The sequence below is a fragment of the Rhinolophus sinicus genome, linkage group LG07, assembly GCF_036562045.2.
Source record: "Rhinolophus sinicus isolate RSC01 linkage group LG07, ASM3656204v1, whole genome shotgun sequence".
Lineage (NCBI taxonomy): Eukaryota > Metazoa > Chordata > Mammalia > Chiroptera > Rhinolophidae > Rhinolophus > Rhinolophus sinicus.
In genome coordinates, this window is record NC_133757.1 from 114052419 (window position 1) to 114077568 (window position 25150).

Sequence of the window (25150 nt, forward strand, 5' to 3'; positions counted from 1 at the left end):
TATTCTTTGCTTATTTTGTTCATTTTTCTACTCTGTGCTTTCAGGCCCAATTATGGTTATTACGAATTTATTGAACTTAAAAATGCATTCCGTGTTTGATGGCTGTGTTATACCATCTTTAAATCCACTTTTTCCTGCAGCCTTTTGGGTCCGTGTATAAAATTCACCCTCATGTGTGGGCGTGTGTGTATTTTTTAAACAGTTCCCTGAGGTTTAGGTTCTAAATCTTTCTCAGAATATTGTTATATCTGTTGACTCCTACTGAGAGTTTCCTGGGTGAGTTCAGAGAGCATCCTGTCAGCTGGCTTTTGATTTTCGATAAAATCCAAGTTCTCACAGTTAGTTTTCTTCCTGTCCCAGGGCTAGTGGGTTGTTATAATTTCAGTGGCCATTACTGCCAGGCAGCTTCTGCAATGCAATGTTATTGAGCAACCTTGCAAAAACGAGGTCTTGTCACTTGCTCTAAGTTCTTTATCACTCTGGTTTCTCAGGAACATTGCATTTCGTAGAAGAGCAGAAAATTTGAAAAGCACACCAAAACTAGCTTCTCTGTATCTGTACAGATGGGGAAAGGTTACACAGGCCACATTCGAAAAGAACAATACAGCCCACACATTGAAATCTCATTGGCTTTCTATTAATTTTCTTGGAACTGTGGAGCAGCTGAAGAAAAATATGAAAATAAGATTCTTGGGTTTGAACCAGGGAGTTTAGACACTCCAGAGCTTCATGAATCATTTTTGAGATTGTATAGTATTGAACAGGCTACCTGAGATTGCTGGAATTGGATGAGAAAATATTCTATGTTAGGGAACCATAGATTCTGAAGTTCAGCCTGATTTCCCTCATTTTCACTCCCTTTATGGGACATAATTCTTTTTCATGTAGAACTACAGGAATCTTAAGGACACACTTTGTGGACAATCCATCTTTCTCTTTTCCCCCATGCCTCTTTTTATCTCTGTTTCCCCTTTTTTGCTTCCCTTTTGCATTCAAGGCAGAACGTGTATGGCACCTATTTTGCGGGAAAGATCATTGCACTGTCTATTTTGTTTTAACATTCAAAGGCTCAACTTGAATTCCTGTCTCTTTAGACATCATACAAGAATGGTATGCATTGGACTTTTAAGATATAATTTCTTTTCTCCTCTCTCCACTCCCTGTCTCCAGCAGCCGTGTAAAATAGCTCATTGCCTTGCATTTCTCAAGCATTCAAGTGTTTATAGAGTCTAACGATCCTGATCTCTCACTTCTTTTTTGTAAGAAGAAAATGATAGCTGTAGATGGCACCGTTCCCAGGGAAGCCGCATGAAAAGTGGCAGACAGGCTGATGCCAGGGTGTGGGAACAGCCATAGGTATGTGCGTTTCAAGTTGTGCCATTTACTCAACTGCCACGTTGGACAGTATACGTACTGTTCAGCTTCATTTTCTAGGAAAAAAGATATTTGAAAGATGTATTCAAATATTTCCTCCATCAGTCTCCTTTTGAAATTTAGCATAACAGCACACAGTGGTCCCTTAGCAAAGGGAAAAAAAAAGTAATATCAAATGAATGGAACAGCTGGGGTCAAACAGGAAGGGAGGGCTGCTATAGCAGGGTCTCTGTCCCTGAAGAAACAAAGCCAGAGATGAATGGTAATTAGTAACTTCTTTTTAAATACATATTAATCCACAAAATTAAGCCCTTACGAAGTAGTGCTGTGGCAAGAAAAACTGGTTAAAATCTTACAAGACCCTTCTAGCACTAGACTTGTATTTCTTTAGTTACATGCTTGTATTAGCTATATCCACACTGGGATTCCTGGATGGGAAAATCCCAATGACTATAGCTGGATGTGAAAAGGGTCAGTCCAAGCTCAGAATGAGTGGGGTGCAGTGGCTAGATAGACCCATGGATTTGTTCAGGATTAGAGATTGTAAGTGGGGATCCAAATAGATATGGGGAATGTGAAATTGGGGTCCTGCTCTTAGGGAGAGGGAAGTCAGGCCATGGGAACTGACAAAATTTATGTGATAATGAGGGTAATTATATGCCAGGCCCAGTTCTAAGCACTTTACATGATTTAGCTCATAAATCCTCATACAGCTCTGGGATGTGACTATTGTTCCCACTTTACAGATGAAGAAACGGAGGTGTGGAGGGTTTAAGTATCTTGCCTGAGGTCACACAGGAAATGAGGGCTAGGGCTAAGGTTTGAACCTGTTCTCTTAAGTCCTACACTGTCCTTCAAGTAGGCAAATAGCTTCAAGGAGCCCTAGTCTCCAGTCCAGAGAGTGATGGCCTCAGAGGCTTGTGGTAGAGGTGTATGTGTGAGGCTGCTGGGAAGCATTTGGAGACGAGGAACAGCTTACAGTTTAAACACACTTATTGACTCAGTCACTACAAGTTCTAAGTTACGGTGGTCATCAGGGCCGAGTCCTGGTCCATTGCCCTGTGATTCTTTGCGCTCTGCCCTCCTCTGATTGATGGCTGGTAGAGATGTGGCTGCAGCAGTTCTGGATCCCACATCAGCACAGAACACTGGCCAGAGGAAGAGAGCTGTTCTCTGGTGCTGCCCAGGGGAACAAGGAAGAACTTTCTCTGATGCTTAGAGCAAACCTCTGCCTGCACCCCAGGACTCTGGACCCGGTCCCGTGCCCATTGTTGATCTAGTCACCTCCAAGGGGCATGGATTGCATGGGGACTGTCAGGAGCTGGGGTGGCGCCAACCTTTCCTGAGCCGCAGGAAGTTGGGGGATGACTGGATACCTAGATCAAATTGCAGATCTCTGAGGGAAAGGAAAAGGAGGAGAAGAAGGGTGCCCGCCCACAATGGCTGCTCCAGAGACGCTGCATGTTGGTCTGGGAGCTACTGATTGTCACATCAACCCAGGGGCTCACTTCTGAGAACTGGTAAGTATGGGGAGGACTGGATTCAAAACTCAGTTACTTGGTTTGATGTATAGTTCTAGAATGGAGTGATGCGTATAAAGGTGAATTAGATGCTGCGCGTACCATCCTAGGATTTTTAATGTCTCTTCTGCTGGGGAAAACTGATTTGAGGCCGTGATCTTGGTGCTTCATTGGTGGGCCTTTCTGTGACTGGTAGAGCAAAGCTGATCATTAAAAATGAGGCTGAACATTTAGTGCGGCAAGCTGACAGGCCTGCTTTACCTTGGATTCTATATGTAATGCTCTCTTCTATTTATTGTATTTCTCAAAATTTAGCATTGATTCCTTAGGCTTTATGTAGGGAAATTTTACTGACTGACTGATTTTTAGGGCTTTTCCTAAACACAGCTGAGAAGTTGGTAAAATGTTTCCTTGGTCCCCCATGTCGTGCTTCAGGCAGTAGTGGCAAATACAGTGTCCCCCACTGCCACTCCTGCCTCCAACTGCCATGGCAGACATCGGTCATTTATCACGGCCCTCTTTCCTGCTGAGCATGGTTGCAGCTAGAAATTATTCTCCATTCAGTGCTCAAGGCAGTCACTGCAGAGCTGGCACAAGAAGTCAAAATGATTTTGCATTCTTGCTCTGGGAACTCTGTCTCTGAGAGGCAGCATGAGAGAGCAGAGGAACATTTTAGTTCCTCAAGTAACTAGGCTTTGAATCAGACAGTCTTGGGTTTGAATTCAGGCTTTGTCACCAACTAACTTGGCAAGTTAACTTACTTCTCTGAGCCTAGTTCCTGTTTGTAAAGTAAGACAGATGATACTATTAATAATTTCCTAGGCTATTGGGTGATATTAAATGAGATGGAATATGTACCATTCTTATCAGATTGCATGGTTTTCTAAACTTTGCCTTTCTATCAAAACGTAAACCAAGGTGACAGTATGATAAACTTATTCTCAGTAACATGCAAAAATATCTTTGCACTTTAACAGGAAAGTCCCTTTAATGAAAGGAAATAATTGTTGTAGTGTTTCATGTTATGTTTAGGGGTCGACTGTTTTGAGTTGAGGCTTTATTTGCTCAAACCTCTCAGACCATCATTGGTTCTACCTAAAGACACAGCTCGATTTCAGTTTCTGAAATGTCAAACTTGGCAGAGACTAGTGTTTTAGGGAATTACAGAGGGAGGAGAATCCATAATCTTTGCCCTTGAGGAAGTCAAACCAGAGGAACACAGTGACAAATAAACATACCATAGAATACAAATAACTAAAGCCTGGAAATATACCCACATATGCTAAATTATAGCTCCACAAATGTATTCACTTCTAAAATATCTGCCTAGGCAGGCAGATCAATGGAATAGAATAGAATCTTAAGTAGGTCCAAATACTTCAGGGAATCTAGTGTATGATAAGGGTGGCAATTAAAATCAGTGAAGAAAGATAGATTAGTTAATAAATGGCATTGAAACAACATTTTAGCAATTTAGGAAAAAGTTGGAACTCTATGCTTGAAAGAGAATATGCAAAACTATAAAAGTTTTATAAAGTGTTGTGGAAAAAAATTTTAAAGTAATCTTGGAGTTAATAAGACCTTCTCAAGTAAGAAACAACCTAAGTAGACATTTTAAAACAAGAGTGATAGGCATACATTTTGCTGTAAATTTTTTTTGAAAGAAATCTGTACATGTCCAATTATATACCAAAGGTTGTACTAATCTTTACCACACATGCACTGTATATGCACTTATATCGTCAAAATATATACAGAGGGTGCCAAAAAATGTATACACATTTTAAGAAAGGAAAAAGTCTATTAAAATTGTAATAATACATACCGACAACAAAAGATGAATACAAGTCACGTTTGACTTCTGCAATTACAAGAGGTGCTCAAAGTGGTTACCATCAGCGTCCAGACACTCTGATTATGGCAAACTACTGCTTGAGCAACGTTGACCAAAGTGTCCACTTGTATACATTTTTTGGCACCCCCAGTATATACAGGATTCTTATATGTCAACAAGAAAAATACAAACAGATCTCACAAAATAGACAAAGGATATGAAAAAGGAGTTCAGAGACAAAAATATTGCGAGCACATGAAAAATCTTCAGTCTCATCCACAGTTAAAGAAATGCAAATTCAGACCATGAGACAATTTTCACCTATCAGGTTGGTGATAGTTATACAATTTGGAAATTCACAGTGGATGATGGTATGAGGGTTCAGGCATATACACAGTGCAGGAAGAGTAAAAATTAGTGTAACCTCTTTTGTAATGCTACTGGACAACATTATTAAGATTTAAAATATGCCAATCTTATAAGTCCCACCTCGAGGAATTTGTCCTCTGGTTTTAGTTTCACATCTATGCAGAGAGGTCTGGACAGAAATTGTTCATTGCAGTATTATTTGTCATAGAAAAAAAAGAAACATAAGAAGAGGAAACCTGTATATCCACAACAAGAGACTAAAATATTTTTATGCAGCCAATAATAAATTGTTATATAGCCATTAAAAAGAATGTATTTCCATGTGCTGATCTGGACAGATCTTTAAGACATATTGTTAAGTTAAAAGGAAGGTAATTTAAAGGGTTTATAGACATGTATTTATTTGCATGGAAAAGTTCTGGCATGTCATGCAGGAAACTGTTGACTGTGGTCTCCTGTGGGGCATAAGTCTGAGGGACTAGGCTGGGAAGGAACTCATTTTTCTTTGCACACTTTTATATACTGTTCGAATTTCTGATCTAAAGCATGTGCTGTACTCATAAAAAATGGGTGGGATGATGGACACATAGAATGTTAAGCAAAACAATTTCACAGGAATTTTTCCAGCTAATTTCTTCTGTCCATACAATTCCTATCCCGCTCATATCACCAAATCAAAAATAAGAACAAATCTCATCAGAAGACGAGAAGTGGAAGCATTTCTGGAAGCTGGGAAGCAGATGGATTCAAACAGATACACCAAATAACACCGGAAGGAAGAGACGCCTGTGCCAGTTGAAGCTATATGCCTATGGCAATCCTCTCCACTCACAGCAGCTGAGAGCAGGGGGAAGGGCCTCGGAACCCCAAGCCTGTAGCATCAGTTGGAACAGCTGGGCTGCTTGCCTGTTCCTGTGCCTTGATTTTTCTAGAATGGGTCACAGAGTTCTGTGCCCACAGCAGATGATGTCACTGTGTGGGTTGGGTCTGCAGTGGCAGAGCAGTATCCTCTCTGGTTACCAAGACCAGGAGGGCCTGGGCTTCATCTGCACAGAAAAGAATCTATCACTAGGTTCCCCCCGTCTCCTGAGCCCCATAACTCACCATTCCTCCACAGGAACCTTGAGCAGGCTGGAATGGAAAGGTGTTCATACCGGAAGACTCACCAACCATTTGGAGACAAGCATCCCTATAAAAGTGAGACCTAATCCAGTGAGCAGAAGAGCTAATATCCAAAGAAAAAGAGTTAATATAGCAAACAGGAGATCTTGAAATAGGTGTAATTAGCATCTTCAGGGATATGCGGTGGGATATTAAGGATATTGTAATCATGACCCGTGAAACATATTTAATTAAAGTTTGTGTATTGGAGTAAAGCCATATGGTTTCATTACTTAGTATGACGAGTGGTTAATTTTTCCATGAATTTAACGAGTCTGTTGAATGCACCCCGTGTCAGGCACCGAGTTGCTAAGTCTAACATTGGCCCACTCTGTCTATGCTCTTTGGGAAGTGTTTTCTCATTTGTTGCTCAGCACATTCCTGCAAAGTGAGCTGGGTAAGACGACCTTTATTCTATCTCATTTATTCAACCTTTATTCTGTTTCAGTCAGGCCATTGTTAAATATTTCTCTTACAATGAAACAATCAGTGACAAAGCTGAGAGTCACATGAAGGATTTTAAATTTCAAACACACAGTACTTCTAAACTACCCCGTTTTGTAAGAAACCCAGTGCTTATCCTCCTTTATAAAGTGCAACAGTCACTGTGACTTTTTCTGAAGTCAGAGCATGAAGAGCACCAAGAAGATGCACCTGTGAAAATTATTTTGTTTTTTACTTGTGGTTTTTAATATCACCGAGTACAAGCTTCCTAGAGGCAGCCTCTGTGTACATGTAACAGTTTGGATTTATGGTCTCAGGAAAAACAGTAGAAAACATAGTGACCTGCCTTTTAAAAAAGTATTGTAGGTTGTCTGTTTGAGCCTGAAAGATGTAGGTCATGAGGGTGACCACAAATTTATCAAGAAATTTAAGGTTTTTTGTTTGTTTTAATTTCAGCTGAAACTCTGCTTATCCCTTGATTTTGACAGTGATGGCATGAAGTATGACTAAGGAAAAGTTCCCAACCCAGTCATGTCTTGTTTCAGTACTTATTTTAAGACTGAAGCTCGAATTTGCAAGGACACTGGGGTAGCTCTCTCACCTGATCACAGCTGTCCTTATGCCCATGGACATCTGCCAGAAATAAAAATGTCTCCTCACATTCTGTTTGGATTCTGAGAGCTTGTAAATACACCCAGCCTCCACAGGTGAGGCAGCACCATGGTTGAGCTTGGTGCCATTGAACGGTAAAGTACCGTGAAGAGTGTCTGAAAGTTGAAATTAACTTTTTATTAGCATGACACAGCTGTGGGCTGTTTCATCTTGTCAGCAGCACATTTCTGGTTCTCGCGCTCGCCTTTTCATAGACCTCACATTGGTTCACCTCCAGCTATTCCTGCCGTCCTAGCAGGCACTGTCCTGCTCCTTGTCAGCTTTTTCTAGTCCTACCGTTTCTTTATGTGGCTTTTTGATGTTTCAAAAGAAGCGTGGAATGTGATAGAGCTTTCATTTTCAAATATGCTTTTAGTGGCTTTGATGCATATCAGAGCAATAGACTGGAAAGATTGGGAGAAGGAGAAATGGGGGCCAGCTCTCCCAAGGGCTTACTGAATAACCTCAGTTGTGCCGTTTCCCTATGTGTGTCAAGAATGTGGGTTAAACAATGTCTTCACTTCTCTAGACTTTGCTAGCTATCTGCTAGTTTTGTTGCCTAGACACCTGACAAAATGCAGACCTCCAGCGGTCAGACTCGCACCAGATCTGAAGTGGAATAGTCCTTGATGTAGCAGTGTGCGCGTCCTTTTTTTATTTCTCCTTCCTGAATAATTAGGGTTAGGTATCAGGTGCATGGCGTGTCTTCTATGTACCTTGTCTCTCTCCATTTGGCCACCCAAAGAGGCATCTCGCTTTTGCCTGTGAGTATGTAAAGCCATGACCTCTTGAAAGAAAGAACCTGAAACAGCTGAGAATGTGTAAATATTTGCTCTGTTATGTAGTTTTGATTTCTGGAACATCGTGTTTCAAGTCGCAGTGGAAATAAAAGGCCTTTTTATGGCATTCAGTAATAGTACATTTTGTTCTCAAAAGATTTGATGAGCTTAGATGTGATACAAGGTCTTGTAAGGATTAAGATAGAATGACAACAAAAAAACAATAAAAATTTGACCTAAATTGTAAATATTTCTAATTTTAAAATATTTCAAGTATTTGACTTTTCTCTGATTTTAGCAGGTTGGGAAAGAAAAGTATTGGACTCTGCCACGTCAAAGTTAATGACCAGTGAAAAAGTTCTTCCCTGAAGGATAGAAAGATGTCTGAATTAATACCACTGAACTTCTTTATTTGAATAACTAATCTCACACAATAAATCCACCAAAAAGTCAACTTCTCAATTAAAACTAGAGCCAAAATCAATGGGCCAAAATTACTGCAAGGATACGGAGTTTTGATTGTTTGGTATTTAGATTTGAACCATCCCTTCATTAGGTTTCCCCAAATTTATTGACTATTCTTGTCAACTTGAAACCAGTGGTTTAGTTATCTCTTAGTAATTTTAGAGGAATATGTGTCAGACAATAAAAATGAAAGCACAGTCTAATTACCTAAGAAAAATATACTGTATTTATTCAAATCACTGTTCTGTTCTCCAGGCATTCGGAGGGAGAATATGATAGAGTTGAGATGGGCGCCGTGTGTTTCTTTTAATCCTTGATGAAACTCTTCTATGTTAATTTGGTGAATATGCAGTAGTAAAAATGACATAGATTTAGTAAACATAGCTTGGGAGTGTTCCAGCACCTACTGTGAGTTAGATAGAACAGATTTGAAGGTGAAGAATATAGCTCTTCAGAATATACCAGCACTGGAGACCCTGGTCATTTTGTGGGATTTCACGAGGAAGATATGGTAAGGATTTGTAGTTCTGGGTTTCCCAGGGCAAGGAGCCCTCCCTTACCTAGATGGCTTTTCCCTTCCTGATTAAGGCAACCCAATGAAACATCTCCTGAGTAATTGGTTGTATTCTCGACTACAAGGAATAGATCTGGTTGTATAGAGATTTTTGCTGGATGTTTGTAAGAGTTATCTTTAAATTCTGTTTAATGTTTTCAGAACTGAGTTTCACATTTATGGCATATTGTACAGTAGATATAATCGACTTTAGTTCAGCTTCAACATTTTATAACTGGAAGTCTGGCTGTTCACCTTGTAGAGTTAGTGACATAGAATATGAAATAAAATACCTTAACTGTGGAGAGGAATATCAATTGCAAATGATGTTCTGCTCTAAAAAATATGGAGGCAATTATGCATTTGGGCTTTTGGTTCAGACGAGTCCATGTTTAACAAGTGAGCTAGCCTGTTTTTCCTAAGTGCTTCTAGGCATTCTCCTTTGAGAAAAGCACACAATTAGGAATGTAAGAGAGTATAAGGACAGTGGATAAAACCCAGAGGTCAAATATTTAAAACAGAATTAGCTAATTTAAAAATGGTCCAATAAATTCCATTCAGAATGCTGCCCTTGAGATGTGGCTTATTCTATACGCTTTGAATATTTCACATTATCTGTTGAGAAGTGACATTGCCTTTCTTTGCTAAAGGCAATGTGCATTTCAGTCACACAGCAAGTTTGAAGAATGTACTTAGTATTTTGAGGGATTCCTGTTTATACTTTTGTATCTTCAAAAAATTATAAGTATTCTCATTGTAGATGATTCAAACATTAGAGGACACAAAGTGAAATGCTATCCCGCCTTCTGCCTTCCATCTCTCCTATGTTCTTTCCTAGAGGTAACTCCTATAACTAGTGTTACACATGCTTGCATCCTCTGTACTATGCACTGATATGTATTCATGCACATCATGCTATGTGCATACTTACACATACAAACATACCTATTGTTAAAACACATGAAATTAAAAGTACTCTGTTTTGTAACTTGCAACTTGCTTTTGTCACTTAATATTGTGCCATAGTTTTCTATATTGGTCCCTTTAGGTTCACCTCATTCTTTTTAAAGGCTGTCTGTCTAGTATTTCCATGGCATGAATGTACCATAATTTACTCCGTTTTTGGTGATCATTAGGATTGCTTCCATTTTTTTTTCTTTTTTAACTATTTGAAACAAAATAAATTTGATAAAATAAACATCAACGTGCATACATCTTTGTACATTTAAAAGAGAATTTCTTTGAGATAGATTCCTAGAAATGGAATTGCTGGGTCAAAGGACATGCACACTTTAAGACTAACAAAATTTTCTGGGGTAGAAATTCAACTGGTATGTGTTGGGAAGAGTGTATTGGCAGGCCATTATCAACCGGGTGTAGCTGCATGTGTTGTGGTGAGCTGGGGCCTGTGCCACACTGGATGTTAAATACTTAGAATTTTATCCCTGAAATTGCCTGTCAAGATTTCGTCAGTTTATGCTCTTCCCAAAAGTGTGCAAAAGTGCTCATCTTTTGTCTTCCTCACCCAGTTAATGTATCTTTTTAACTGTGGCCAATCTGAGATATGAAAAATGAAAACTGGGGAGTCACTGCTCAATGAGCACAAAGCTTCAGTTTTGCAAGATGAGTAAGTTCTAGAGATCTGCTGTGCACCACTGCCTATAAGTAACGAAACTACTATATTTGCACTTAAAAAATTAAGGGGGCATATCTCCTGTTAAGGGTTCTTACCACAGTAAAAGCATCATATTGTATTTTAAAACTTTATAGGTCCCTGATTACCACTGAGATAGTGTCCTTTCAGAAGTTTATTGGTCATTTTTGGTTCCTCTGGGAATTGTGTGTTCATTTGCTACGTTTATTTTTTACTGGGTTGTTTGACTTTCCTTAATTGTTGGCCAAGTAATTTTTAAATATTGTAGATATTAAGCCTTTGTAGAATATGCTATGGATATTTTCTGTCAGTCACTTGTCTCCAACTTTTTTTTGGAGTCTTTTATTATAAAAATACTTTCAATTTTTAAAACCACTTTATTGGGATATGATTGACATACAAAAACTGTACATATTTAATGTATTCAAAAAGGGTTGCTTTTTCTCCAAATTCATGTATGTACTTGTTTTCTCCCTTCCCTTCCCTTCCCTTCCCTTCCCTTCCCTTCCCTTCCCTTCCCTTCCCTTCCCTTCCTTTCTTTTCCTTTCCCTTTCCCTTTTCCTTTTTCTTTTTCTTTTTCTTTTTCTTTTACTCTTTCTTTTTTTTTCTTTTCTTTCTTTCTTTGTTTTGATGATACCATTCTAACAGGTGTGAAGTGATCTCATTGTGGTTTTGATTTGCATTTCCATGATGTTACTGATGTGTTGAACACCTTTTCATGTACCTGTTGGCCATTTGTATGTCTTGTTTGGAAACATGTCAATTCAGGCTCTTTGCCCATGTTTTAATTTTTTTTAAAAAAATATTGAGTTGTACCTGCTCCCTACAATATATGAGAGTTCCTGTTGCTCCACATCCTTGCCAGCATTAGGTGTTGTCAGTGTTTTCAATTTTGGCCATTCTAGTAGGTGTGTAGTGGTATCTCATTTTAATTTGTGTTTTCCTAATGACATGTGATGTGTAGCATCTTTTCATGTGTATTTTTTCCATCTGCATATTTTCTTTGGTGAGGTGTCTTTGGCCCATTTTTAATTGGATTGTTCATTTTCTTATTGTTGATTTTTAAGAGTTCTTTGTATATTTTAGCTAACAGTCCTTTGTCAGATATATCTTTTGCAAATATTTTTTCCAGTCTGTGGCTAGTTTTCTAATTCTCTTGACATTGTCTTTTGCTGAGTAGAAATTTTAATTTTAATAAAGTCTAGCTTATTAATTCTTTCATGGACCGTGTCTTTGGTGTTGTATCTAAAAAGGCATCGTCATACCTAACGTCATCTAGATTTCCTCCTATGTTATCTTCTAGAGTTTTATAGTTTAGAATTTTACATTTAGGTCTTTGATCCATTTGAGTTATTTTTGTGAAGGATGTAAGGTCTGTATCTAGATTCCTTTCTCCCCACCACTGCTTGTAGCTGTCCTGTTGTTCTAGCACCATTTCTTGAAGCAACTATCTTTGCTCCATTTTATTGCCTTTGCTTCTTTGTCAGAGATCTGTTGATTATACTTACAGGGATCTGTTAATATTCTTTTCAGATTCTTTGTTTCTCTCTATAATCAGTGTTGAGTCAGAGGTGATGTGCTCCCGGAATCCATATGTCAACTTGTTTTGTAGGGGAAAAGCAAGTAATAAGTAGCTCAGCAATAATTCTCTCTACCTGAATGCAGGCATCCAAAAGACAGTGAGGAAATGCCCAATGTCATTTATCTTATAATCTCACAAGCTAATAAACACTGGGTTGGCCTGTTCCTCTTCTGTTTTCTCCCTGTTTATATTCGCTTGGTGATGTTGACTCTGACGTGGGTCAGCCTTAAATCACATCCAAGAGAAGCTGGGGGGAATTGGCTGCTGTCTTAGGAAAGGTCTGTCAAAGCGGGATTATTTTTTTATTTTATCTGAATATTTAAAAAGTTAGTATAAATACACATACTCAGTTATTAGGTTTGAACATTAAATACCTTTCTTCCATCCTTTTTGTTTCATTATATTTGTTGTTATATAGTAAAAACTAAATTTTGACTTGAGTAGTTCTGAGAAAAGGACTTTTGCCTTAAAATCTGTGCTGGTGATCCACAATTCACAAGTATTTAGATGCAAATAAGACCAGAGTTAATAAATTGTGACTACCCTTTGGGAGCATTTCTCCACTGACTTCACATTCAATTACACGTTCCTTAGAGACTTGTGTCATGTCATGTATCTCTAACACATGGTTCAAATCCTGGTATATATTTGATGCTCAGGAAGTATTTAAATGCCTAAAAGAATAAAAGAAACAATAAATGAAAGAATTTCCTCAGAGACATAAAATATACCAGGATCATCCTCAAGGATTGGTGAAGTCATTACTTTGTGCCAAAGGGAAGGGTTGCCATCTGTGTTATTTTATTGTATTGTGATTTCATGTTATTGATAAAGGAACTGAAATTCAGAGGTTTAAATGATGTATTACAGGGCAGACTGAGATTTAAACCCAATGCATTTATTTTATTTATTAAATTTATTGGGGTGACATTGGTTAGTAAAATTATATAGGCTTCAAGTGTACATTTCTATACTACATCACCATATATTTGACCTCCTTTTTCCTCTTCTACCACCCCCTCTCCTTACCCTCTGGTAACCACTAAACTGTTGTCTGTGTCTATGAGTTTTGTTTGTTTGTCTTGTTCATTTGTTGTTTTCAGTTTTATATCCCACATGTGAGTGAAGTCATATGGTTCTTTATTTTTTCTGTCTGACTTACTTTGTTTAGGATGATATTCTCAAGATCCATCCATGTTGTCACAAATGTCACTCTTTCATCTTTTCTTATGGCAGAACAGTATTCCATTGTGTATATATACCACATCTTCTTTATCCTTTCATCTATTGAAGGACACATTGGTTGTTTCCAAGTCTTGGACACTGTAAATAATGCAGCATTAAACATCGGGGTACATATATCTTTATGGATGAGTGTTTTCAAATTTTGGGGGTAGATACCCAGAAGAGGGATTGCTGGGTCATATGATAATTCTATTCTTAATTTTTTGAGGAACCTCCATACTGTTTTCCATAGTGACTGCATGCAGCAGTCTGTATTCCCACCAACAGTGTATGAGGATTCTGTTTTCTCCACATTCTCTCCAACGCTTGTTATTACCATTCTTTCCCTGAAAATAAGACCAGGTCTTGTATTAATTTTTGCTCCAAAAGATGTATTAGGGCTTATGTTCAGGGAATGTCATCCTGAAAAATCATGCTAGGGCTTATTTTCCGGTTAGGTCTTATTTTCAGGGAAACACGGTATTTGTCTCATTGATGATAGCCATTCTATTATCATATGTGAGGTGGTATCTCATTCAGTTTTGATTTGCATTTGCATTTCCCTAATAGCTAGTGAAGTTGAGTATTTTTTCATACATCTGTTGCCCGTTTGTATGTCTTCTTGGGAGAAGTATGTTGAGGTCCTCTGCCCATTTTTTAATTGGATTGTTTGTTTTTTTGTTGTTGAGTTGACGAGTTCCTTATATATTTTGGATATTATCCCCTTATCGGAGGCGTTGTTTCCAAGTATCTTCTCCCATTCAGTTGGTTGCCTCTTTGTTTGTTGATGGTTTCTTTTGCTGTGTAAAGGCTTTTTAGTTTGATATAGTCCCATTCATTTATTTTTGCTTTTATTTCCCTTTTGAGGTCAAATTCATAGAATCTTCTTTGAATCCAAGGTTCATAAGTTTAGTATCTATGCTTTCTTCTGTGCAGTTTGTTGTTTCAGGTCTTATGTTTAAGTCATTGAACCATTTTGAGTCACTTTTGGTGTATAGTGACGAATAGTAGTTTAGTTTCATTCTTTTGCACGTGGCTTTCCTATTTTCCCAGCACCATTTGTTGAAGAGGCTTTCTTTTCTCCATTGTATGTGTTTGACTCATTTATCAAATATTATCTGTCCATGTATATGTGGGTTTATTTCTCGGTTCTCAATTCTATTCCATTGGACTGTGTTTTTCTGTTTTTCTGCCAGTACCATGCAGTTTTGATTATTGTTGCCCTGTAGTACAAATTGAAGTCAGGGAGTGTGATACCTCCAGCCTTGTTCTTTTTTCTTTGGATTGTTTTGGTTATTTAGGATCTTTTGTGATTCCATACAAATCTGATGATTTTTTGTTCTATTTCTTGAAAAAATGCCATTGGGATTTTGCTGGGGATTGCATTAAATCTGTATATTGCTTTGAGTAATAGGGCCATTTTAACTATATTGATTTTTCCAATCTTCAAACAAGAAATATCTTTTCATTTCTTTGTGTCTTCAATTTCTTTTAAGAATGTCTTATAGTTTTCAGTGTATAGGTTCTTCATATTCTTTGTTAAGCATATTCCTGGGGTTTTAAAATTCTTTTTGTTGAAATTGCAAAAGGAATTAGTTTTTTTAAAATTTCTTTCCCTTGAATTTCATTTTTAGTATATAGGAATACAATGGATTGTTGTACATTGATTTTGTGCCCTGCAACTTCACTGTATTTGTTTATTGTTTCTAATAATTTTTTGGTTGAGTCTTTAGGTTTTCTATATAAAGAATCATGTCATCTGCAGAAAGTGGTAATTTAACTTCTTCATTCGTTTAACTTCTTCAATTTGGTTGCCTTTTATTTCTTTCTCTTGCCTAATTGCTCTGGCTAGAACTTCCAGCACTATGTTGAATAATAGTGGTGACTGGGGCATCCCTGTATTGTTCCTGATTTTAGAAGCTTTCAGTTTCTCACCATTAAATATGATATTAATTGAGGGTTTGTCATATATGGCCTTTATTATGTTGAGGTACTTTCTTTTTATACCCATTTTATTAAGTGTTTTAATCATAAATGGATGTTGTATCTTGTCAAATGCTTTTCCCACATGTATTGATATAATCATAATATTTTTGTCTTTTATGTGCTATATCACATTGATAAATTTGCATATATTGAACCATCGTTGTGCCCCTGAATGAACCCCAATTGATCGTGATGTGTAATCTTTTTAATGTATTGTCGTGTTCGATTTGCTAGAATTTTGTTTAGAATTCTTGCATCGGTATTCATTAGAGATATTGGTCTGTCATTTTTCTTTTGTAATATCCTTACAAGGTTTTGGTATCAGGGTAATATTGCCTTCATAAAATGAGTTAGGAAGTATTGTCTCTTCTTTAATTTTTTGGAAGGGTTTGAGGAGGACAGGTATTAACTCCTCTTTGAATGTTTGGTATAATTTACTAATGAAGACAGCTGGCCCTGGACTTTTGCTTTTGGGGAGGTTTTGGATGATTGTTTTGATTTCCTTACTGTTGATCAGTCTATTTAGATTTTCCAGTTCTTTGTAATTCAATTTAGGAAGGCTAATATTTCTAAAAACTTGTTGAATTTGGTGGCTAGTAGACCTTCATTGTATTTTCATCTGATCCTTTGTATTTTTGTGGTATCTGTGGTAACTTCTCCTTTTTTCATTTCTGATTTTATTTACTTGGGTCTTTTCTATTTTTACCTCAGTGAGTCTACCCAAGGGTTTGTCAATTTTATCAATCTTTTCAAAGAACCAACTCTTTGTTGCATTAATTTTTTTCTATTGTCTTTTTGTTCTCTTTTTCATTTAGTTCTGCTCTAATTTTTATTATTTCCTTCCATCTGCTGACTTTGGTTTTCATTTGTTCTTTTTCTAGTTCTGTAAGGTATAATGTTAGGTTGTTTATTTGGGATTTTTCTTGGTTCTTGAGATAGGACTGTCATGATATAAATTTCACTCTTAATACTGCTTTCGCTGCATTCCAGTAATTTTGATACGATGTATTTTAATTCTCATTTGTTTGTATGTATCTTTTGATCTCTTCTTTTATTTCTTCTTTGATCCAGTCATCCTTTAATAGCATGCTGTTTAATCTCCATGTATTTGTGGGTTTTCCCACTTTCTTTTTGCAGTTGACCTACAAATTTAAGTCTTGTGGTCAGACAAATATGCTAGGTATGATTTCAATCTTCTTAAATTTGCTGAGGCTAGTTTTGTGTTCCAACATATGGTCTATCCTTGAGAATGTGCCATGTGCACTAGAAAAGAATGTATAGCCTGATGTTCTAGGATGAAGGACTCTGTTAATGTCAAATATGTCCATTTGGTCTAATGTGTCATTTAAGGCTGATACATCCTTACTGATATTCTGTTTGGATGATCTATCCGTAGCTGTCAATGGCATATTTAGGTCCCCTACTATAATTGTGTTTTTCTCTTTCTCCCTTTAGTTCTGTTAATAGTTGCTTTGTGTATTATGGTGCTCCTTGATTAGGGGCATATATATTGATAAGTGTTATGTCTTGTATTGTCCCCTTTATCATTATGAAATATCCATCTCTGTCTCTTGTTACCTTTTTTATCCGGAAGTCTGTTCGTCAGATATACTAAGTATGTCTATACCCACTTTTCTCTGGATACCATTTGCTTGGAGTATCATTTTCCACTCTTTTGCTTTCAGTCTATATTTGTCCTTATAGCTGAGATGTGTCTCTTGGAGGCAGCATATGCTTGGATTTGTGTTTTGATGCAGTCTGTTACTCTGTGTCTTTTTTTTGGTGAGTTCAGTCCATTTACATTTAGGGTGATTATTGATATATGAGGATGTCCTATAGCCATTTAATCTTTGGTTTTCTGGTAGCTTGGTGTCTCCATTGTTATTTTGCCTTTTTGTTTCTGTCTGTTATTTTAGTTTGGTGGTATTCTATGAGTTCCCTCTCTGGTTCCTCTTTTTTTATGTTAATGTGTCTCAGTTCTGGACTTTTATTTCTTTTTTTTGAGTGGTTACCATTAAGTTTATATAAAAGAAAGTTTCATATATATAGTAGTCCCTTTTCTTCAGCATACTTCTTAAACCTAATGTATTTCTCACAGCTACTGTAAATCTGTTAATAGAAATTCAGATTTGCCCCTTTAGATGGGAAGGTGGGGAGGAGGCAAATTACAATTGAGCCACCACTAAAATAGAATAATCTTGACATGTTTGAATTAAGTAGGACCTTGACACGAACCTAAGTGTTACTTTTAGCCCAGTAATCTAAGCACCAATGAGAGCTTTTTAATGGTCCTCTCGCCTCTTTTCTTCTGTATCTTTCTTCCCTCCATAGCTGTTTATTACATTCCTGTGTTAATACTCTCAATGATATGTTAACTGAATTTTCCTCAGTACTTAATTCCCTGTGCCTTGACTTACTTTATTACTTATAAGAAAGAGAGAGCACAATTTCTAGTAAGCTAAAAGCTATCAGAATATACCCACGGAGCAATAAGATAGAAAGATAATTGGTAATAGTGGGAGGGAAATATAAATGATCTTTGAAAACAAAACTGAATTATAGCATTCATTCACTCCTGATTACCAAGAAATTAGAAACTGGATATTCCATTTCTAATTCTGTGCATCCTACACAGAATGAGTTTGAAATCCACTATTGCTCTTTAATTTTACAAAACCATTGTTCTTCTCTCATCTGTATTCCCAGAATTGATTTTCTTGGTTATTTTCCTCTCATAGTTAAAGGATTTTTACATTCAACTTCAAAGACTTTTGATTTGGGATTTGTCTCAGAGAAATTTGAGCAGGAGGGATACCCACAACTTAGTCTCTCAAGGCAAAACAGAGGTGAGAGGTTTATGAGAAGAAAAAATGATTATGGAAATTATGTTGATACAAACTTCTATTTTTTTATACAAGTAACCTTTCCCATGGCTCAAGTTTCATGGTTCAGCATTTTTAAATGTAAATATTTTTTCCTGACCATGGCATAAATAAGTTTCGAATAGCACAGAGGAATATTTGGCTTTAAAATAAGTGACCTCTCATTTAAAGGGCTGCCTGAAAAATGCAGTGAAAGGGAGAGTCGGAGTGTGCGAAGCGGTGGTGTTTATTATTTATCAGGCTCTCCTGGGTCCCCATTGGAGCATACAAGCTTGACTGTCTCTGCACTTGCTACATTAATCACTTTCTCTTTTAAATTCAGGAGCCTCAAGCTTGGTGTACAGGGTCAAAGACAAGGTAACATAACGAGAAAGTCAATTATGGTAAATAAGCCTCTGATAGTAAATTAGAGGTAGTTCCATGATGATTTTGGCATCAGCCATTATAAGCAGTCTGCTTTCAATTTTTATCACTATGAATAACTATATTTATAGTCTCTATTGGTGAAAATCCAGGCTTGCTAAGGTAATAAGGTATACAGTTCTTGTTCTACTTGGATTTATTTGAAATGTAAATATGCAGAATCTCTGGAGATAGCAAATACTGTGTTTATATGGGAGGGATTGCTTGCCTAAAGGTGATAATCTGATTTTTCTGCTTGTACCATCAACTACCCTCTGGTCTGTCTATTGTATACCGATTTTGGTTCTCTCCAAAAGGGTAGATAGTAGAGTCTGTACACATTTCCTTCTTTCAAAGTTCTGTTTATCCTTGGAACAGAAGAAAGAATGGAAACTCAATTTTGTACAAATGAGTCTAATTTCAGGAAGTCAGAGCAGGTCATTGTTTCTAAAATTTTTGAGATAAGGACTCTTAACATCAACAAATTCACCATCCTTTTACTCATGATCGAAAGTTGCTAAGCAGTAACATATTCAATGCATGTCAATGTCATTTTCAAGATTTCCATACACTGGTACAACAGCAGCACACATTTGTGTGAAACAGATTTGGTCTATGAGCAGTGCGACTTGACACAGCATAGTCCCACGGTCACTGCGTCCAGCCCCATGGCTGCAATCTCTCTGAGGCACAGGATGCTCACTCCTGCTCAGGGTCCTTGCACTTGCTCTTCCTCTCCTTGGAATTTCCCCCCGAGATCTTCACCAGGCTGGCTCTTCCTTGTTGGTCTAGATTCAGCTTAAATGTTTCCTACACAAAGTACCCTTTCTGTGGCCACTCAATCCGAAACAGCCTTCTTCCCACCCTGCCTTCTTCCAATCACTCTGTTACATTACCTGCCCTGTTGTTGCCGTAGCCCTTATTACAGTTGAGCATTACATTATTTATTGGTTGTATCACCTGTTCTTCGTGAGAGCAGAGACTTTGCCGGGCCTGTTGCCTGCAATAGCCAGAGGGGCTCCTGATAGATAGTCATTAAATGTTTGTTGAATGAATGAAAGAGAATATACAGCAGTTTGCAGAAATTCTCTCTCTCCCCAAGGAGGCCAGGTAGACTTTCTTACGTGGCAGTCTCAGGGCAAGAGAGAAAGCTGCAAGGCATCTTGAAGTTGAGGCTCTGGGTTTATGTATCACTTCCGTGGCATTCTATCGATTACAGCAAGTCACAGGACAGGGTCAGGCACATTAAGGGAAGGGACAATTGTTTTACCTTGAGAAGAAGAGGGGCAGAGTCACTTTATAGAGAAACAAATGCTTCCAGGATTGGGAGGGATTTATGCAGCCAGTTTTGCATACCATCTACCAGAGAGATTGACCCTAATCTATCAATGTGTCTACAGATAACAGTATTTAGAATTCATCTGTGGGTTTAAGACTTAGGTCTACTGAGAATGACCGGTCTAAAAGAACAATGATAACATTTACTACATGTGTATCTACTGGACATATTTTGTGGTATAATGGAATATACAACATAGACAGTAGTTTCTGTTCTTGTCTCCCATTGCTCTTGACTAAGAAACAGAACCAGTACAGTCCTATTTGGAGCCTCTTCTCTGTGTCCTACATGGTTCTTGTGCAAAGGTGAGCTGTCCATAGGACTTCCATTTCAGAACCCTGCTACTGCAAGATGATCTTTACTTACACACTTGTTTAAAATTCCACCTTTGAGTATGCAAAGCAATCTCATACGGCGTGGGTCTGGATTGTTAAAATCTAACCTGAGAGGCCTGCGTCTCTGTTCTCTGCCAGGGTCAGATTTTTGTACTCTGGCACAGCTTGCTTTCTTCATGTCATAAAAATAGAAGTGGTTTAAAATGACTCTGTGGTGTGAAGGATCTTTTTCTGCTTGGAATCGGAACTGCAAATAAATCCTACATTTGCCCAGGGCGATGACAGTTCCAGTGCATCTCTGATATAATGCTTTGGGCTGCAAGTAACAGAGTACCTGATTCAGATTGGCTCAGACAATATAGAAACGCATCATCTCCTATAGCCTCAAGTTTGATTCATTTAAGAGGTCTGTGGTGGGCTCAGGTTCTGTGGCTCACAGTGTTACCTCTAATTTCCTGCTTTTTTCTAGCAGGAGCAAGAGAGAGAAAAAGCTTCTCCCCAATGATAGACATCTTCCATTCAGTCAGTTAAGCCATCTTAGGTCAAGTGTCCATCCCAGGGCTTTAACACCTCCAAGGAATGCCCTAATCTGATTGGCTGAGGCTGATTACAAATTACCCCTGGAGTCAGGAATGTCACCTAGCCAGGCATCATAAGTGGGAAGGGGATTTCTGAATAAAATTTGTGTTCTGATGCGAGGATAGGATGGGGAAAGGATGCTCGGTAGGTAACCAAAAGTGTCTTGCGTAATGGGTGACCCTAGTAAACACCCTCTGAGAAACAGTAGCCCTGGGTAATGCTGTAACTGTGGAAACTAAAACTAAAATGGTTAAAAATAATTATTAATGGGAAAATTCCAAAGTTTCAAAATGTACTTTAAAAAAACCAAAACCTGATATTCCTGGATTTTACATATTTGCTATGAACAATGTTGCAACACATGTCCCCCTCCCCGCCGTTCTGCTCTGTATTACATGTACAGACACAGATGTGCATATGTGACGTGCTATGTGCTTAGATCCCTGAACAGTACAACGTGAGTCAGCTCCATTTCAGAGGAAAGCCCTGATTTGTTCTCAAGTGTTTTTCTTCCCAAAGGAGGCCATCGTTGGCATCTACCTGAGGCCACCGGATAAGAGTGTGTGGGGATGGAGATGCCGTGACAGGGAGAATCTGGAGGTGGGTTATTCTTTCTCATCCTCACCGCTTCCTCTTCGTCCTCCAGGGGAACTTGAGGGTGAGTTTCCTGAGAGCAGCGTCCGTCTGACGAGCACCTGGCTCATGAGCCCGTATGATGAGGACAGTACCTGGCACAAAATAAACGCTCTGTGAACTGTTATTGAATCAATTCCTGCACACCCTCCCCGGGGTAGCACTGAAGTGAGGGCCGCTGTAGGAAGAAGGGAGTCTCTCACCATCTGTGAGCAGGGATGAGAGAGAGAAAGGGAAGTGCCACCTGCTCTGCTGGTTGTTTGCAAGGTCAGGGCTGCTCGGACAGCGTCTCCTCAAGTTGTTGGTTCTTATTTAATAAGCAGAAATAAATCAACCAGTTACTACTTCAGAGAACAAAACATCCCTAGCTAATGTTTAATGATGGGGTTTTAAGGAGAAATTTAATTAGGGTTCATGAATTGTGTTCTGTTTCACGTAGCTTTTAGCTTTTCCTCAGGAAAATGTATTAGACGTGGAGCGACTATAAAGCACCCTGTGTGTTTTGTTTGAAGATGCTAGTGTGCATGGCTGCCCTTTGATGCTAGTGCTGTGGAGTTTAGATATAAACATTTGGATAAGAGCTAAATTCCCAGCATCTCACAACCCTTTGATGCTGCACCACTGAGGGAATGAGAGCCCTTGGTTTGGGGCAGGGTGGTAAGGAGGGCAGCTGCTTCACTTTGCCTGAATTACTCTGTCAGATGCTAGGGTCATTTTTTTTTTTTCTTTTTTAGAAAACATTTTTTCTTTTGGGAGTCCATTGATAACTGTAGCCCATGAAGTCAATACTCCAATACCCAGACCACCATAAAGGAGATATGGCCTTTTGGGATTGTTAACGGTGACCACACAAAGCTTGGAGTGTGTGTCTGCCCCAAGAGCACAACTATGACCTGTGAGAATGACGGCAGCTCTCCTTTTCTGAGTAAAGGTGGTTACTGTCAGGTCTGCCTACACCAGGCTCTGCACATGCATTTCCGAGTAATCTTTACAAAAGGGCTATGAGGTATGTGTTTATTTTATTTCTCCCTTTGCCCTCCTGCAGTCTGTTATTCCCACGACAGCCAGAAGGATCCTGTTCAAATATAAGTCAGACTGTGTCACTCATCTGCCCAGCAGCTTCTGGTCTCTTCCAAAGTACAAGCTGAAGTCCTTGCTGTGACCTACAAGTCCTGTCACTGTCACCTCCCCTTTACCTCTCTGACTCCATCCTCCGTCCATTCTTCTTGCTTCATAAACTACCCTGGGTCCTGTGCCGTTTTTTCGAAACTCTTACCTTAGGGTCTTCGTACTTGTGTCCCTTCTGTGTGGAATGTCGCTTCCAAGACAGCCATGTGGGTAGCAGCCCACTTCCTGCAGGTCTCTACTGGAAAGTCGCCTTCTCACCAAGAACTTCCTGGCACTATTAGCTACAATGTTACCACCTTCCCTAACATCTCATATCGTTTTTCCAGCTTTAGATTTTTGGTTTGTTTTGGTATCTATTTTGCCTACTTGCTTATTAGTTGTCTTCCCCAAGAGATTGTGAGCCCAGCAAAGGTCGGGATTTTTCTGATTTTTTCCCCCCTGCCTCCCCACAACCTTATACCCAGCAACTCGACCAGGGCCTGGACCACGTGAGGCATACAGTAAATACATTTACTGAATGATGAATGACTTCACTCTTTCAGTCATCACATATATATTCTGCATTTGCTAAGAGCCAGGCATTATGCAGGACACTTGTAAAACAAAAATGAATCAGAGAGACAAGGTCCCTAACCTCATAGAATACACAATCAAGAGAGAAAAGAAGCAATAAAGCACGTGCCCTTTTTATGCATGTGGACTCTAAATCTCACGGAAATTAGTGAAATTCCCCAATGTCCACTGTTCTTAAGTGGCACAGCTGGGATGAATACCCAGGAATTTAAAATGACATTGTCAGCTCTCTTTCCTTTAATGTCATGCTGTGAGTGACACAGATACTTAAACACTCACACATTACTAATTGCACATGTTCGTGTGTTTTCACAATGTCCTTCATTGAGTTGCTATTTGCATCTATTGGGATTGTTCTCTAAAGTGTTAAGGATTATCATTAGATGACGCTCATCAATCATTATTATTGTGGATAAGCTTCATTGGATCTGCCCTTCAGGAGCATCAAAATAAGAATAACAACTGTTTCATCTCGCTTGTTCTAAATAAAGAAAAAATCCTGTAGCTTATTATATGGACAGGACAATGTGAAAATAAAATTCTGCTAAACGGGCACCTTATCTCATGATTCACATTAAGAATTCTTGCTGAAAAGATTAGTTTGCCCATTACATTTCAGCTTTATATAGTAATTATCAGTTTTTAAGTTTGAGATTTTTGATCAGAATAGATTTTAAGTGTGGCTTTGCTCTCTTTAATGAGCAATAACAAAAGATGGTGTCGGACAAAGTTCTGCCAGCTTTATGCTGGACCTTGTAGGATGCAAAAAGGCTTGGCTCTGGTAAGGTTCTTGTGCTTTTTATACCTTGTGAGTTTGGGTGAAAATGCATGTGAATAGAACATGGTTCTCTTTCTCTTTCATTTCTTTAATCCTTTCAACTTCACTTTTCGTGAGGAGAGATCTTTCAGTGTATAAATGCCATCAGCGTTAGCAGGAGATAACCTTGTTTTATTTTTTGTAAATGTTAGTGTGAGGGGGAGTCAGTCACTGGACTCCTCTCCGGCTGGAACTGGGAAGAGATCAAAGGACTAGCTGCAGGATAAGGCCAGGACCCCGTGGAAAAGATGAGTGGGAGCATGGGAAGCAAAAGAAAGGGACTTCCCGCTGACCCTCCCAGTCATCCTGAGCCGTATATGCAGCATCCTGTGTCAAAGCCATTACATACGTGATCTGTATGATTACCCTGTTCTTGGGCTCCCATTAAAGACACGGTTATCACAGGATAGGAAATTTATGTGCATTTTGCAAAAACCCGGAAGACAAATGCTTTAGTAGAAAGAGGATAATATTAAATATAAAGTGGTGAAGGCGTGAAGAAATGATCATTTGGTATGATATTCCCTAAATCATGGAAGTTCAATGGAAAGTATAGGAAGGTTGTAAAGGTTTCTAGGTAGACTAAAGTGTTCGTCCCAGACTTCTTCGTTGTCTTTAGTACTAGCGTTAAAATTATAAATGTCTGAATGAACTCAGTGTTGTGTAAGGTGTGCACAGAGTGAAGGGTACCACCCTTGCTTTCATGGTGCTGTACGGTTATGGGACAGCCAAGGTCACCTCTTTCTAGATACAGAAAGCATAGTGGCATATTTTAGTCTTCTAAAACTAGTCTGTTTGAGAGTATATTGCTTTTGGAATGAAAGTCTCTCAAAGTCTGCTGAACAAGAGACCATAATTTCTCATTA

At 38.5% G+C, this 25150-nt stretch overlaps 1 protein-coding gene across 1 annotated transcript in view; it reads left to right on the forward strand.

Moving 5' to 3' along the window:
• The first annotated feature begins 2772 nt into the window (after positions 1-2772).
• SLC7A11 (solute carrier family 7 member 11) overlaps positions 2773-25150 on the forward strand; it is a 379319-nt gene continuing 356941 nt past the window's right edge. Inside the window, exon 1 of the mRNA XM_074338520.1 lies at positions 2773-2894. The gene's annotated coding sequence lies outside the window, so the exon portion shown is untranslated. The remainder of the gene's footprint in view (positions 2895-25150) is intronic.